At 35.6% G+C, this 18,411-nt stretch overlaps 1 protein-coding gene across 5 annotated transcripts in view; it reads left to right on the top strand.

Moving 5' to 3' along the window:
• The window catches only part of NOL4 (nucleolar protein 4), a gene marked incomplete at both ends in the record, with an annotated part of 302,349 nt that overhangs the window by 148,934 nt on the left and 135,004 nt on the right, over positions 1–18,411 (top strand). The gene's annotated exons all lie outside the window — the stretch shown is intronic.

The raw sequence follows: 18,411 nt of genomic DNA, 5'->3' as shown, positions 1-18,411 counted from the left end.
TTAAACTTGAAGGTATTATTAAATTAAAAGGTTACATAAAATTAATATCTGTATGTAAGAAAATACACACCAACCCATAAGGGTAATACCTGGCTTAATAACATTCACGTTGTAACTATGTGGAAGCCTGAGGCTCTTAAGAAAATGGAGACAAAGCAGAAAGTCAGGGAGCCACTTTCAGTAAAGGATTGCAAATTATTCCAACAACCTGTTTCGGTGGTTTCCATCAGTAGTTTCTCATAAAGAGAAAGAGGCAAAATCTGCTGTTTTCCTCAGCACCTTCACCCTCACACCCATTCCCCACAACAACAAACTAGAATAACTTTTATCTCTTCCAGTCATAGACTGAGGCAAAGAAAATAAACTAATGACCATTCTCTAAAAACAGAGAAACTTGGGATTCACTAAATGATGCTCAACTCATAATTAATAAAGCAGAACTGAGAATAAAGAAAATGGCTAAAATAAGAATGGGCAACCTTTATGGAGATAACAGAATGAAATATATGAATAGGTAACTGAGTAATAATTGAAAAATAACTGTCATAGATCTAGCTCATTCACTACCTTAACTGAAGTTTTTCTAGAGGTATTCTTAACCAGTTTTTTTTGTTTAAAAAAGAAAAAGTGTTAATCGCTTAGAATTTTCCATTCCGTCTTATGTGTTTCTTTCTTTTGGAAATACAGTAATGATTGTACTAGAGCCAGATGTTATAATTTGGAGATGGTGGAAGTTTGTTAACTCCCTGGGGCAAGTTTGGTTTAGATTCTGTTTGTTGGAGTCTTACTTGGTGAGACCAGCTCATCCTCCAAAGCCAAATAATCTCTTGAAAGTCAATGCTTCAGGGATCTTTGAAAGAGCAAGTTGCTCCATTCTTGAACTGGTTGCAAAGGTTTGGAATGTGATTTGGAAAGTCCAAAAGTTAGTTTAAGAATAAAAATCTGTAGGATTTTTTTTTTTTTTTTATTAGAGGCATGCTTTATTTATTTATTTTATTTGTTTGTTTGTTTTGTTTATACATGCACTGGGTACAGTCAGAAGCGTGGGAGGGTGAGAGAATTCACCAGAGCCAGAGCGGGGAGCAGAGCAGGCAGAAGGACCGAAGTACACTGCTGAGGGGAGCAGCGGGCGGCAGGAGAGGTCTGCGCGCCATGTGGGACCCTCCTCTGGTGGCCTGGGAGCAGCCGGGGATCGAACCGGCGCTGCAGAGGCTGCGCGCAGCTTCGCAACCCAGCACTCAACCGCTGCGCCACCGGGGAGGCCCATCTGTAGGATTTTTTGATGCAATATATCAAGGTCTTTTGAAATCTCTGAGGTTAGTAGGTGATATGGAAATTGTCTGAACTTTTGCATGGGAAACCAGACTACAGGAAGCATAAGAGGGAGCAATAGCACAGGATAGTCATGTTAACTTCTGCTAGGACACACTCAAGAAAACAGGCATAGGAGGCATTAATGCATGAATTGCGTGATGTTGGTTACCATTAAACTAAAGATAAGGCCTAACCCAGAATAGTTGATGTTTGACATCTACATTACAGTAAATATTGAAAATAAAAATCTTTCGTACAAATGGAAATACTTTGATATGAATACCTTTTATATTTTTTAAAGTCAAATTAAAGTTTAATTTGCCTATTTAGATAAGATTTGATTCTATGATACATTGTTAGGTTATAAAGGAAGCTTTAGAAAAGTATAATATAGCAGTGATTCCTCTTTTCTTTTTAAAATCTTGGGATTTACATTGATATTAAAATCTTTTCTTAATGTTCTATAAGTTTGACTTTACTAAGTCTCAGGACAAATGTGTAAGATGCTAAACTTGTCTCTTTTCTTAGGCTTGCATGTAAGCAAATGTGTAGCAAGGTGTATAAGAAAATGGCTAGAGAAATAGTTGAAATTACATTGTAGAAAGACTAGACTATCAGTGGATTATATGATTTTGATGATACATCCTTTGAGAGCAGACAGGAACCTATGGGAACTTGTCAACCAGGTGTGAGAAATAAGAGCTGTGTTCTGAAAAGATATACAAAGGTAGAGTAGGATAAACAGATGGTATGGGCAACAGTTAAGGGAAGTCAATAGGATTGAGAGTCTAAACTAGCAGAGAAACACAGAATTAAAAGTAGGAAATAGATGAGAAACAAATTGTAATCTATGGAATTTCATGTGTTAATTCATTCAAGGTTTATTTGACTCAGCTAAGTAGACAGATGATAAGAATTACAGAGCAAAGTGTTAAGATTCAGACTACCACTATCATTTGCCAGTGATCTTATAGCATTAGAGAAGGAACCTTGAACTGACCATTACAAGTCATAGGGAAAGTCAATAGGAAGAGGGAGTTTGTGAGGAAAGCATTAGTGGCAATGGTGGCAGCAATGACATCTTAAATTTGATTTTTAAGTCTTAAAAACAAACAAAACATTTAATTATAGTAGTGAATTTTCTCATAATGTAGTTTATTTCAGAAGATCACATTATTGCATGAAATGCCATAACATCCTTAGCATTTGTTTTATTACTCTTTTTATTTCTTCTTAATATTTGTATATGGCAATTATGAAATTTGGTATATATATATATATATTTTGGAAGTATAATGTTTAATATGATCAAAGAAGCTTATCTTTCATTACTAAATTGAGAGAATTTAAAATTTAACAGTTTATAACTCAGGAACTATTTTATTCTGCTTTTGGCATTAATATATGAAGATATAGTTTTAACACAAAGGGAAAAAGCAGACCTTTAGCTGAATTTCAGGGAACCATTTTTGTAGGAATTACCCAATTAGTTAGACAAAAGTATTTTATTGTCTTACATGGATAACATAATAATCTATCATTATAGTCCTGAAATAATAACTGTAATAATTAGAATAACAACTGCAATAGTTAACATTTGCTTGGAACTTTGTTGTTTATAATTGCTGGGAAAAACAAACAATCCTGCAAAAGAGACCTCCCTATTCCTATATAGAAGATAAAGAACATAATTTATTATAGAGTAAAGATATGAGGTAACATGAAAGTGACTAGTCTAGGCAGAATTTCATACAAGTTTATACAGTGAAGTAAAACAATTACAGCTTCTCTATATCCTTGATAGACAAATAGATGCACCTCAGAATGTGTCCTGTATGGCTTGTGAATGAGAGTCCTTTCCTAGTTCTGGAAGCACCTATTTACTATTTGAGTGGGCAAAGATCCCAATCTTTTCTTGAAAAATCAAAAGGTTGGACCTCTTACCATTACCTATATGCTTTCAAAACGATACCTTGAAGAAATGGTATGGGTGAGCGAGGCAGCAACCTCCCTCCTCAGAGAAAAAGCATCCATTTATATTTACACAATGAGCCTTTTTATACACATTATGTCATTTAATTACTACAATGCTGCTAGACATGTGTAATTACTGTTATGTCCCGGTATTATGAATAACAAAACTGATGCTTTGAAAGGTCAAGGAATATTTTAAAAGTCATACCACTAATAATAGAGGATTATTCTAGCTCACTCTCCATCTTATATTCTCATTTCTTAAATGAAGCATTGTAGGAACTCATTTTTGAATGCTATATGGAGAGGTATGATAAGGAAACAATCATTTTTATTGTTCTTGTTCCATGTGAAGCCGCTGGGCTCCATAGCAATTGGAGTAGGAAATAATGGACATGCTCCTCTAAATTTATTTTAGAAAATGCCATCACATTGTCTGATTCTTTAACAAGCAATACTCATTTTTTTTTTTTTTTTACTTGCAGAGAGAAGGGGGCTTATTGGAAGGGGTGTCTTCTGAGTTCTTCATTTTAGAGCCTGGGATACCATTACTGACTGGGGAAATCTGCCTCTTCTAATCTGTCTTCATCCCCATATTTCATTCACTGAGTTGTTGGAAAGCTTTTGATTCCTCATAGAAACAACAGGAACAACTGTAGTAGTTACCTGTACAAAAGTTATAGCCAGAGAAAGGAAAGGGTGAAGTTTATAATTAGGTCTTCCAAGGAATTAGTGAGTCCATTTCTGAATCAAAACCTCAAAACATACTAAAAAATATTCCAAATTTTTGACCTGTAGAAAATGTTTTTCATATTTTGCCCCTGAATGCCATTCTATGGATATTTTTATTTATTTATTGCTGCCTGATTTGCTACTTTTAAATCACACCCAAAACTTCATGCAACAAAAAACCCTTTAAAAGCCATTAATCTGACAGAATCACTAATATCTCATAACTTTCAGTAAAAGGTATGAGATTAAAATTTAGCCCTGAATAATAAATGATAAAAACAATAATCCACATTATAATATAGCTAATAAAATGATTTGTGGAACAAACCTAAGGTAGATCTTAAAAGGAAAATGAAAAATTAAGTTTAATTGATGCTGCCTCTCATTTCCAACCTTGTCTAATAACACTTTCCTCAATTAGTGAAAAATTCTCAATTACAGCTCAGAGTAGTAATCAAATATGTTTATCTTTAACTACTAAAGTGTACTAAAGTAGGAAAATTTTATTTTATTTTTATTTAAAGATTTATTTATTTATGCATACAAGAGCCAGGTTACAGGCCAGAGATGCAGGGGGTGAGAGGATTCACCAGAGACAGAGTGGGGAACAGAACAGGCAGATTGACTGAAGTACACTGCTGAGGGGAGCAATGGGCGAGACAGGAGAGGTCTGCTATGCCATGTGGGTTTCTCTCTGGCTGGCTGGAGATAGAACCTGTGCTGCAGAGGCTGCGGATTGCTTCATAGTGCAGTGCTATATACCCTTGTGCCACCAGGGAGGCCCTAAAATGGGAAACTTTTAAAGCTAATAATTTTAACAAAGGAACTATTGTACTGTGCTCTTGGCAGAGAAGGAGAAAGAACAAGAGGAGGAAGATAAGATAATGCTCTTTGAATGCTTGAAGTTTTGACATTTAGAAAAATCCAAAAACCAGAACTTCATGAAAGAATGCGACACATGTGTATCTTCTCTCTAGAGACTGCTTTAAGCAAGTAGGAAATTTAAGGGTGATAACCAAGTTTTTTCTTTTTCTTTTTTTTACTTTTTGCTAATAAAGTCCCATGGGATAACTATTAATATTGACCATATCAGGAAGGATACATTTGTATATGTATATGTATCCTAATCATATCAGGAAGGATACAGATGTTTCTCCTAACATCTGCCAAATACAGGGTATCAGGGATCTTTGCTTTTAGTTCTTTCCATTGATTGCTGTTCTTCATAATGGGAAGTAGGGGGAAAAGGTCCAAGAATGTGATTTTTTTCCCTCGTGCACATATTTTGTTACAATCCTCACAGCCTTATTTCTAAGTTCTTCCCTTTTGGCTTCTCAGAACTTCAACCTGTTAACTTAGCAGTTTCTTCTCGACCCCAACTTGGTTTTCTTAGTAACATCTTTCTTCACATTTGCATCACAGTTTTCAAATTCCTGAGAGAAGTAACACCTGGGGCTAGGATGACATTGTCAGTAACTCTCATATGAAATATTTCAAATATTTGGGTTTTAGAGAATTATCAATTAGAAGAAAATGTTGTGGACCTGTCATAGAAAATTATAATTATAATCTAGAAAATATTTTCTGATGCTTTTTTCCATTCTAGAATATTTTTGGTTATTTGATAAAGTTAACTAACAGGGGATGGGGGGTGTAATGTGATAATTATGACTGAAAGTAAATGAAAATTGGCAATGGATTACCCTGAAGTCTGAATTGTGTCATTGTCACCAGTATTTGCCTCATGTGTTTTTTTGTTATTATTGTTTATCCACATCATGTTATCTAAATTAGAAACAGAGCATATTCCACTGAATGATACAGTATTCTTTTTTTTTTTTATTACCATGTAGTTAGCAGACAGAAGCATAAAGACAATGGTAGTAAACACATTTTCCTTGAAACCTCACCACCTAAACTCCATTGTAGTTTCTTCATCTATCTGATAGAGGGCTAGATCCTTTTCTGCACATTTATTTCAAAGTTGAGTGGATAAATTAATAACAGATATTAATAAAATATTACACATCTGTTTTAAAATATATACTCACAATTAAAACATTTATGAGAATCACAATCAATTGTCAATATATTAAAAATAAATTACTACCTATCATTTAAATTTAAATTCATAAGAAAAAAATCCAAAATATAGAAACATATGAAGAGAAGGAAAAGCTTTCTAAATACTGCTGACCCACCATATTACCAGTGGATAATTTCTGTCTACAGTTTGATTTGTATTTTTCCAGACAAGATAGACAGCTAAATTATAGATAATTCAATAGGCATTCTTTTAGAAAGTGGTCACCAAGATTTTAGATAAAAATATTTCCCATTTTTTATCATTATTTCAATTCAGTTGTTGCAAAGAACATTTGACAATGATTTGTTCAAGTTTTCATATTATCTTTATATTAACTGTTTTATACCATTACTAGAAAATACCTAACAATTGACAGACTAAAGAAAGCAGAATGGATGTGACCACACTCTTCAAACATTGATTAAATGTAGCAGGGTGTCTTCTGCAATGACAATTAAATACATATTTAACATTATAAATACAGAAATGGAGGTGAAGCCAAATTAAAGACTAGCTCTTAAAATATTGGTCTGCAAATGCGGCAGAGCTGGGATGTGTAAATTAGAGATTCAATGGAGTCTGTTAGCCAAAAGTGAAAACGAAAGTGCTTGCAGCTTGCTAATTAATGCTGCATGTCCAATTTGATTGCAGAAAGAAAAGAGCCACCAAGGGCTATTGGGGAAAAATGTGGCGTAAGAGTGAAGAGACTAACTCACCTTCCATTCTGTTATTGAGCATGAGACAATCAGTAAAGAAATCTGTCCCTGTTTCTTAATTCTATGCCATTTAAAATAGAGGTGATTGCACCACCTGCTATCATCCCAGAATTATGATGGCAAAAAGATGGGAAATATACCCCCAATAGATCAAATTCCAGGAAAACCATACTACAATTGTAATATATGCTGAACTACTAATGCTTTAATGCCGACATTGTGCATTTTACCAATTTTTAATGAGTTTCTACCAGGTCCAGGTCTTCAAGGAGCAGTGAGTGGACACGTATTGGCTCTCCTCACACTTACTGGTCCTGGATGTGAAACAGCCATTTCATATCTGTAGAATTTATTAATAAATAAATGGACTGGTATTTTGCATGTTATGTTTCAAGGTTTAAACAAAAGTTGCAAACTACTTGTCCATGACAGTTTGGAAATAAAAGACACAATTCTTAGTCACAGGTAGAGTATCACTGTACTCAGGGACACTAGATGGAGCAGAGAACAAAACTGACCTAATCCCTGGTCTCTCAGCCCTTGGCATCCTATGGGAGACCCAGACATTTATCAGTGACCAATTCTAAGTGACTATATTATTCAAATTGCACTAAGTGCTCCTCCTGTCTCCACTTCTCCAACTCACTCCCCCTTCCCTCTCTCCCTCCTCTGGCAGGATTCACTTTCCCTACTATCCCTTTTAACTTTTCATTTGTTTTTCACATCCTCCGATTTAAGTAGCTGAGCAACATTATCACATGCATACAGTAAAATAACTCTTATTATCATAGTCAACAGACAGATCTAATATTTCAGTTTTTGAAGTATTTAATATTCCTCTCTGCTAACTAAAGAGTATGTGCCTACATCTCTATGCCCCTTTCCTCTCTCCTTTCCTTCTTTCCTTCCATGCATGTATTGGCTATTTATTTAGAATTTATTGAGCCCCTTCTAGATGGCAAGCTCTGTGCTTTGTACTACTATATTCCTGCTTCTCATTCCCTCTTCCTGCCTTTAAAAAATAAAGTAAGCAGGGCCTCTCTGGTGGCACAAGGGGTTAAGCACAGCACTGTGAAGCTATCCACAGACCCTGTAGCACGAGTTCAACCCCAGCCTGCCAGGGAGTCCGGCCAGGGAGCTACCCACATGGCATGGCAGACCTCTCCTGTCTCGCCCGCTGCTCCTCTCAGCAGTGTATTTCAGTCAGTCTACCTGTTATGTGCTCACTCTGTCTCTGGTGAATCCTCTCACCTCTTTGCACCTCTGGCCTGTACCCCAGTTCTTGTATGCATAGATAAATAAATCTTTAAAAAAATAAATAAAGCAAAAGTAATAATTTGGAATCCAGGATTCTGTGAATTTTGACCTGGGTATACATACATCTCTTAGGATGCATTGTTCTTGAATATATCCTTAAAAAAATACAAAGATACTATTAAGACAAAGCATCTGGAAACTGAAAATCAAAAACTGCTATCATTACTGTTATTAAGAATAGAAACTCATTGGCACTGTTATTTTCTCTAAAAGCCAGGAAATGTAGGAAAACTACAATCTTACTTACACTTTTGCTTTCCTTTGCTGTAAGATAGTTACTTTTATTATAGAAAAGAGAAAATAGTTTACTTTCTGAGACATGGAATCAATCATTGTACATTTTGCATGACTTAATGGCAGTTGCACATAATAGCTGAAGTGATTTCTGTATGAATAAATGTGAAACTTTTTCCTCTTTTAACTCATTAATATATTCAGGTTGTTTTGTCACTACTTGCTTTTGTAAATCAGTTAATATAGTTTGATGGTTGTAAGAAAAAGTTCATTTGGGAAGGAAAATAAATATTTAAATAGAGTAAAATAAAAGTCCAGTATCTTGGTTATGTATTGTCCAGAAAATAAAGCTCAAACTACCTAATATCTATAAAGCATCTAAGCATTGTGTCAGAAAAATAGGAAGATTTGGATAATACACTATAAGCAGAAAGCATTTCTGTGCCTCCAGACAGTCATGCACTGCATGACTACTTTCATGGTTGGTGTTTGCAGCATCACCAGAATTGGGTGGTGTGAATTTGCTTACTAGAGAGGTTATATGTTAGAGAAAACAGATCAAGGGCCTTGGAATCAGCTTCCTTTAGTATGAATTATTCCTTGGCACATGTAAGACCTTAAGGAAGTCATTCAACATAGATCCCAGGATGTGCCCCTGTGACATTTGATTACCTGGACCTGCTTTGAGGATTAGATACAACAAAGTAAGTACAGAGCACATAACTTAAAATTATTTTCAATGGTACATAATTAAACAGTAAAGTTGTTTTGTTGTTGTTGTTGTTTTTTGTTTTTTTTTTTTTGCATTAGTTACTTCAGATAATATAGGCATAAGGGCAGTGTCAATTTTTGTAAGGATGATATGTCACAATTAGAGATACAGTGAACTAAGAAATCCAAGAATAGGAAGTACAGAACCACCGGCCATGAATTAAACTTAACCTCACACTAATCTATGCAGATTGTCATATAATTTATTGTCCAAACCAGAATACATTTGAAAGTCAAAGGGGGTACAGTTACTAATTATGCTGACACCAAGACTGTGTGACAATATTCTCCTGCATAGTTCCTTTATTGTATACCTCTTCTCTGTGTCCATCTATTCCCTGGTTCTGGCTTTCTCTGATTAATTTATCTTATGCATGAACTCCTATATCCTCTCCAGACCAATGTTCCTTTAAATCCTTCTTTTGGTTGCAGTTGCAACTAGTAACCAAGTTAGGAGTTTGGGCTAACATAGAATGCAATAAATTGTCTGGGAGTCCTGTTAAAATACAGATTCTAATCCAGCAGGTCTGGAATAAAGCCAAGGGTTTGGTTTTTCAAATAGGTGTTATAGAAGTAATTTTGATGCTGCTCATCTTTTACCCAAATGCTGAGCAGAAAGGTATTAGGTTCAAATTCCAAGAGATAGAATCTTTTTTATCTCACTCATTTTTCTGTTTTGACCCCACGCCACATTTTTTATGGTTTTGATCTCTTATGATTTGACACTGTTTTGGCATGATTATGTCGTGTTGTTACCAAGGCAGTAGGCTATTGGTAGGTTAATCTGTTCTTAGGACAAGTATAGATAAGAAATTACTACATAAAATGTGTAATTAGTAATACTGTTTAGTTTCTTTGCATGAAAAGTCACTGAGAATAGACCTTGGAAAGGCACATTTAGCTGTGGACCTCTCAAAAACAATCATTTAAAACTCAATAAATGTTTCCTCTGTGGTTCAAGTCAAGAAATGGGGACTTTCAAGCCAGAATCCACTGTACTTTATTCAAAATAGGTTTTATAAATGGTCATGCTTGCATCACATTGGTATAATAGCTTGAAAGCTGGAGTGTATTTTGCATGGATCTTGACTAATTAGGAATAATCACATTGTAAGAACTCTTTGTTGGTGTTATTTGGAGAGTTTAAATTGATACATTAGTACATAACTTTAGGCCAATTATTTTTAATGTTCAACCAAGACACATTTAATAATCTTACTTGAAGAGAATTCAATGTCTTTTCATGATGGAAACAGTATAAAAGAAAATGAGTATATATACCACTACTATAAAGAGAGTACTTCATCACCTGGGAATGCTTTTAAATCTTAGTTGTTTTTTACTTTTTCTCCAACTCAATCTATTTACTTTTTAAAAGCCTGTTTCAACTTGGATATATACCCACACTACTTTATGCAAAGGCCCTCATTGTCCATATACATTTGGGAAAATATGACTTACATATATGAAAAATTAGTGTGTAATAATAATATAAAAGGTTTGGAACTATGAAAAATATGAGGTTAGAAAATAGGGTCAATGTGGTTTAGAATTATCAATTGAATTCTTAAGGACTTGGGTGAATATTCACTAAACAAAAAATACTAAATTCAGATTATTCAGCAATGAGAAAATGTAGCCTCTGTCCTTGTACTGTTTATAATTTAGTAGATGTAATCAGAGGAAGAGAAAGAGCATATAACCTTGGAGAACATTTCTCCAATGTCCCCATACTCCACACTAATGATCCATCACTATCATTTTATTTCATTTATTGAGTATCCCTGACATCTCCCAGGACATTTCTACTCATACCATGAATCCTGGCCTCTGTAATCTTCACTAAATACAAATTCTGTCTACTTGAGAAGTCCCTGTTTTAAAGCTTGTGACACGCTTCCTTGTCATTATTTTCCTTCTCCCTCTCCATCTCCTTCATAGTTTATTTTATTTTCAGCTAATTCCATACTCAAACAATTTCCAAAGCCTGCCTTCTGGAGAGACAATATAATGCAGTGGATCTGAGTGCTGGAATGAGACATATGCCATCAAAAGCCAACTTTGCCATTCATTAAATCTGCTACCTACACTTAGGGAATCACAAGATCTTTTTAAGATTTAAATGATGTCACATCAGTAAAATGAGACAATAATGCCTATCTTTTATTTTACAAAATCCTCTTGAAATATAAATTAGATCAATTGCAGGAATCACATTTTAGATAGAAATATAGCAAATACATTACTCTTCTACACTAGAAAGCTCATTTTCTGCATCCTCCAAATACTGATGTTAATTTTCTTTTATCTTATATATTTGTAAATTATTTTCTTATTGTTTTTATCTCCTATTATTTTCACAAGTTTCCTAAAATGGTAACAGTTATTCTTCTCTGAAGGTCAGATACAATTATCTTTGGCTATAAAATAATCATATAATTGGTCAACTTGTACTCATAAAAGCTTGGTGATATAAATGCAGAAGTCCATCTGTATATATAGAAACACGGTGGCTGTACAGTTTATGCTAATTGCAAGAAAGTAGGCAGAAAGTCTTTGTTACAGTAAGTGGTAGTGAGAGGTTAGACCTTGTGATATACCAAGAGAGAAAAATCAATCACAAATAAAGCCCACAACCTTATCACTGTTAGGACATTGGCCAAGATTGATCAATCAAAAATTGTACAATCACCATGGTTCATTCCCCTAGACCCAAAACATGAGCATAACTATAAAAACCCCTAAGTTGTTTACACCAGCAGCAACCCAATTGGGACCCCTCCGTGTGCACGAGAGCTTCCTATTTGTCCTTATATAAATCTCAAGACTACTTCCTTCTGGCAGGAGTTAGCCTGTTCCTTTAACCAGTTTGGCTTTGCTCCCAGGAGCTGGCCTTTGTCTTTAAATAACTTTTACTGCTTTCTTGCTTATTGCTGTTCGTGTGCAGTATTTCAATTCTTTGTTACACTGGCCACAGTTCCAAGTTTGGCATATTACTTCAAGTCACAGTAGCAGGCAGCTCACTGTTATTCCTGATTTTGTGAAATACTATAAAATAGCAACTTCACATGATACCTTTCAATTTAATAATGTCTTTACAGCCTCCTAAATCTAATGTTAACATTTCTTTTTACTATATAGCTACCACTTGCCTATTTCAGATTCTTCTTATAATTCCTAAATATGTGTTTTCTACTGAGGTGTAACAGTATTTATTTATTTTTTAATATATATTTATTTATGCATACAAGAGCTGGGGTGTAGGCCAGAGGTGCAGAGAGGTGAGAGGGTTCACCAGAGACAGAGTGGGGAGCAGAACAGGCAAATCTAGTGAAATACACTGCTGAGGGGAGCAGTGAGCGAGATAGGAGAGGTCTGCTGTGCCATGTGGGTTAGCTCCCCGACCAGGGTTCAAAATGGTGCTGCAGTGGCTACAGATAGCTTCGTAGCGCTAAGACTTAACCTCTGCGCCACCAGGGAGGCCCAATGTGTAGCAGCATTTAAACAGAAACTTGGTCTGGACTAGGAAGCCACTTTCTAAACTTATATTTGTCACAGTCAAAGTGACTTAAGCAAGTTTCTCATTTTATCTTTACCAAGATCCTCAACATAGAAAAACTGATGGTGTTATCTTTTTCCCAGGTCCATTTCAAATATTGTAAAAGTAATTACTACCAAAATGATTTGCATAGTTAAAACATTTAATGATCCAAAGCAATTGCTATAATACAGATGAATCTATTACATTCCCTTTTGCTTAAACAAATCAGAATAATTTAGTATTTGTTAGAAAGTTAATAGTCCTTTGACAAGTATCTAAATAATAATTCTTCATATTTTCCACCAAAATTCTTATTGGCTTTAAAGTCAACATATTCATTAATATGATTATGGACTTCAACTCCAGATGGAGAAACATTAAATAAGGCTCAGTGAAAATGTATTGGATATCAAATGATGAGCTGACTATATGAAGAAAAAAAATCACAAAACATTAACTATAATATCAGGTATGCTAGAAAACAGGAGTCTTTAGGCCCATGTCTGGCCAATTGTTTTGGTTGAAATACAATTAGGAAATAGACCCCTTTCCATGTCATCATCGGAATAACTTAATAAAAGGCACAACTGGGCATCCTCTGGTGGTGCAGGCGGTTGAGCACAATGCTATGAAGCTGTTCGCAGCCTCTGCAGTGCAGATTCGATCCTGGCTGGCCAGCAAGAATCCCACATGGCATGACAGACCTCTCCTGTTGCGCCTGCTGCTCCCCTCAGCAGTGCATTTCAGTCAGTCTGCCTGTTCTGCTCCCCACTCTGTCTCTGGTGAATCCTCTCACCTTCCTGGGCATCTGGCCTGTACCCTGGTTCTTGTGTGCATGAATAAATAAATCTTTAAAAAAAATAGGGGGATAGTACAAGCAAAACAGGAATTAATAACAGAGGATAATCATAACAGGATCTTAGAAAACCTAAATAAGGAACCAGGAAAAAGACTGATTATAATAAAATAAAAATTAAAATCAATAAACAACTATAAACCAGAGACCCACTACGGGGTGGTGGTGGGGGTTTGGGAAGGATAAGGGAGTAGGATCAAAACAAGGAGGGAGGGAATTGTATGGAGACTATAACCAAGATGAAAATGCACACATTGTGCAAAAATGAAAAATGATGTACAAATATATAAAATAAAATTAAAAAATTGAGGGAAAAAATGAAAAAAATAAAATAAATGACTTACAAAAAAACACAGGATACTGCCACTCCAGTCAGAGCTGGAAAAGGAGGTGAGGTATTGGCATTGGCATTACTAGAGCCAAAGAGCCTGAGCTACCTGGTTGAATCAGATTCATAGAAAATACTTCCTGGCACAGGGCCTCCCTAGTGGCGCAGGGGTTAAGATGCAGCCTATGAGGCTGGTCTTGCAGCCACTGCAGCTTGAGTTAGATCCCCAGCCAGGGAGCAGCCCACATGGTGCAGCAGACCTCTCCTGTCTCGCCTGCTGCTCCCCTCAGCAGTGTATTTCCTCAGTCTGCCTGTTCTGTTCCCCACTCTGTCTCTGGTGAATCCTCTCACCCCCCACACCTCTGGCCCAGCCTGTACCCCAGCTCTTGTATGCATAAATAAATGAATCTAGGAAGGAAGGAAGGAAGTACAGAAGGAAGGAAGGAAGAAGGGAGGGAGGGAGGGAGGGAGGGAGGGAGGGAGGGAGGGAGGGAGGGAGGCAAGGAGAGAGAGTGTGCATGGTATGGGTGTGGGGGAATACGCAGGCATTTTTTCCTCCCATATTTAATCTCTGACAGTATCTTCCATTGTTTGAATCAAGACAAAAGACAATAGGTAAGATACTCTGGGAAATGGTTTTCAAGGATAGGGAGAAGACAGCATCTGAGAGCAAACCAACCAACAAATGACTAGAGTATAAAATGAAGGAGTGTAGGGGGAATGCTTTTAGAATATTTATGTTAGGATTTACTTGTTCTTCAAGCCCAACAAATGTTTGGTGGTTCATGTGTCTCCCCACTGCAGGGGATAAGAGATTCATTTTCCTCTATGAATGGTCCTGACTCACCCATTACAGCAGAGAAAGGAAATTTGGGGGGAGGAAGTAGGAGGACTTTAGCAAGAATATCACAAAGTATGTGCTCCAATCTCTAGCCTCTAAATTACTCCAAAATCTCAGAATTAAATAGATCTAGTACTATTGCAGGATTTTTCCCTCTGTACATACTCTTAGAACACAATATCATTCTTCACTTACTTGGTAATGGCTGAAAATACCAAGAAAAAAAGGCTTTCATTCTACAATTAGAGATAAAAGGTTTAAATTACAAGTGCATAGCTGAAGTTACATTTTTCTATGGAGGAATTTCAGTCAAAGGAGAATCAATCAATCTGTCAATCTATTCTTCAGCAAAATGATTTTTCAGCAAACTAGTGTACATACAAATAGCTAGAGGTTTATCATAAAAACGGGAAAAAGAATATGAAGGACCCAGAGAACAAACCTTGAAGATGTTGACAGTATTCACTACAGTGATACTCTTTACCTACTCTGAGCAAAATTGAGTGACTTTTGCACATGTGAATACTAAGATGGTACACAGCTCTGCTTTACGGGCAGAGTAGGATTCTTAATTTTGCAAACATATATTTGAACTTGGTAGAGACCTTCTTTCCCAGGAATTAATAAAGGTGATCCTTTTCCCTGAAATAATATCTGTAGATCTTCAGTTGTAATCACATTAACTCTTTGGGCAAAATCATATCCTTTCTTGAGTCTTTTGAAAGTGGAGCCATCCTGGCAATTAAGTGTTCTCATTTATTAATTCTTGTCAAAAGAGAGGATATTTGGGTTATGGCTTGTTTTTCTGAAAATCCCCAGAGATTAATTAAGCAGGATTAAAATATCCTCAGGTCCAGTCTTACTGAACTTGAATTTGAGGACTGCCAGCCATATTTATTTCTCTGGGAATCAACAGTTGCCTCCTATACTAACTAGTCATAGATAAATTATTAATTTCTTCATATTAGTTCTCTATAGTAAATTCTCACATGTGACCCCAATACTCTTGTATGAGAACTGTTTCTAGATTCTCTGCCCCTGTTACACTTTCTCAGTTTTGTTGGGTTAGAAGTGTTTAAGTGGATCTGTATTGTTAACAGTTTGCCTGGGAAATTCTGAAGCAATTAAATTTTAAGAACCATGCATACATATATATCATTTGAAATATACTTGAATAATTTTGAGTGGTCTCAAATTCATGTTTATTACTGTATTCATTTTATACTGCTGTATAATAAAGTACTACAAATAGCTTAGCATTCATATCTGGCAGTTATATAGGGGAGAATTCCAAGAATTCTCTTATGGATTCCATGCTCAAAATCAAGGTGTTAGTCTGTCCATTCTCTTATCTGGAGGCTCTTCAGATAAGAATCCACTTATTCTAGCTTATTGGCAGAGTTTAGTTCCCTATGGTTGAAAGACTGGGGTTCTGTTTCCTTGTCTACTGTCCTAGTCTCTGTCATTTCCTTGAGTCTAACTGCAGTTCCTAAGACAATTCTTATGTCATAGCCTCTCTCTTTAAACCATGGGTGGCATACTGAAAGTCCTTTGTGCTTTGAATATCTCTGGTTTCCCTTTTTGTCACTGACCAGAGAAAGCTCTGAGCTTTGAAGCACTCCCTCCTGTAATTAGATCAGAGCCACTCAAATAATTTCCTTATTTAATATCCATTGTGCCCCATGCCATACCACAAATAAAAGGAGTGGTATTTCATCATATTTACAAGTTCTGGGAATTATGTTGTGGAATCTTATGGGAGGAGCACTTTCATATTCTTCTTACAACACAGTGGATAATGCAGTAATATATACAATAAGTAGATTAAGAACATATATAAGGATATAAAAAGATACATAATGTATTTTTTAATCAGACACTAGATATGTGATTGATTGCTCAGTTCAACAAATAGTTATTGAATATTTACTATAGAACAATCAAAAATTCATGAAGGAATTAAGAATTGGAACTTGCTTTCTAATTGCTTACATTTTATAATTAAATACATGAAGAGATAGAGAAACCTAAACAATGAACACCTGGAACATACAATGAAATGTTAGTTCAATTAAAAGATGAGATTAGAAATTATTTGATAATTTGATAATTTTGTCAGAGTGATTTCCCGTATGAAGTATATGGTATATCTTCTAATTACTGGTAATCTGGCAATAAAAAACATTAATATCTTCAAATATTTGATTTATTAGATCTCCCCCCAGAATCTCTGAATGTGTTCTCTTTTCAGGGTTTGCATCTTCTAGTTCTTTGATTTTACTATATTATTTGATTTCAAAAGCCTTCAACAAGTTATATTTTTACCATAATTCAATAAGTTAACATTTCTATGAGTTTCTCAAAAGCAAAACAATTACATATTAGTGAAGGTTGATTTTTCAAATCAGAAAATTGTCTTTAGCTAAATTCAGCAAAAACAATAGAAAAATTGGGAATCTATTGGCAAGGATGGAGATTTTCACAAAATTCATAGAGGAATTGGCTGTCTAATAATCTGCACAGGCAAAAACTAAAGGCAGCCCCAATTTTAGAAAAACGAGGATACTCCAGTGACAGTAATTTTTACACGTTCTTTCTTAAAGTTAGCATTAAAAGGCATAACTCCAATGATTCCCTCTTTTTTCTGTCTCACAGCTCCAAACTGTTCCAAGGTAGCAAGGGATCATGCTAGAGCCTGCAAATGTGCTTTAGGAGGGGGTTAGATGGATAAACTTTCTGTCTTGATGGTGTTTAGTACACACCATCATTTGGCTTTTAACTTACACTCCCACATATATGAACACCTAATGTTAACATATAAACCATAATTTTCTCATATACCCAAAAGCAATTCTATTTAACATTATGTTTTACAAACTACAAACCTAATTTTTCCCCCAATGCAACTAAAAGTAAGTCATGCCCAACTATTGTACACAGAAATGATGTCTCCGTTCTCTGAGGCCATATCACCAAGTAATACTACTCATTGCTCTTTTAGTTATGAAACACTTGCAGTCAGTTAGGATATTTATCTATGACTGCCAAACTCTGAATACAACAGCAGAGATAAAGCTTAAGAAAAAGAGAAATACAGATTTAATCATCAGATACTTCACAACAAATAAAGAAATTCCAGTAAATATTGAACTCCGAATTTCTGTATCTCCAAAATCATTGCCAGTATTTGTGACTAACCAGCTCCATTACACATTACATATTTCCTTTCAAATTACTCAGGATATTTGCCAGGTAGGATGTCATGCAAAGGAATGAGATGTTGTTGCTGACTATAGGAAATGCCTTGGCAGGGGCCTCCCTGGTGGCTCAAGGGTTAAGACTCAATCTATGAAGTTATCAGCAGCCACTGCAGCTTGAGTTTGATTCCCAGTCAGCCAGGAAGCAATCCTGGCACAGCAGACCTCTTCTGACTCACTACTCAGCAGTGTACTTTGGTCAATCTGCCTGTTCTGTTCCCCACTCTGTCTCTGGTGAATCCTCTCACCCTCTGCACCTCTGACCTGTACCCCAGTTCTTGTATGCACAAATAAATCTTAAAAAAAAAAAAAGGAAATGAGTTGACATTATATTTCCTTTTGCAGAATAATATGATAAATGTTTTAGGATATCTTGTGGGCTCAACCCAACTCATTATGTTATTTGGTCAAAAGACCAACCAACAAATGTCTATTTTTTTGTCT

This window comes from Talpa europaea (genome assembly GCF_964194135.1).
Source record: "Talpa europaea genome assembly, chromosome: 13".
NCBI classification, from domain to species: domain Eukaryota; kingdom Metazoa; phylum Chordata; class Mammalia; order Eulipotyphla; family Talpidae; genus Talpa; species Talpa europaea.
This window is presented reverse-complemented; position numbering and strand designations above follow the sequence as displayed.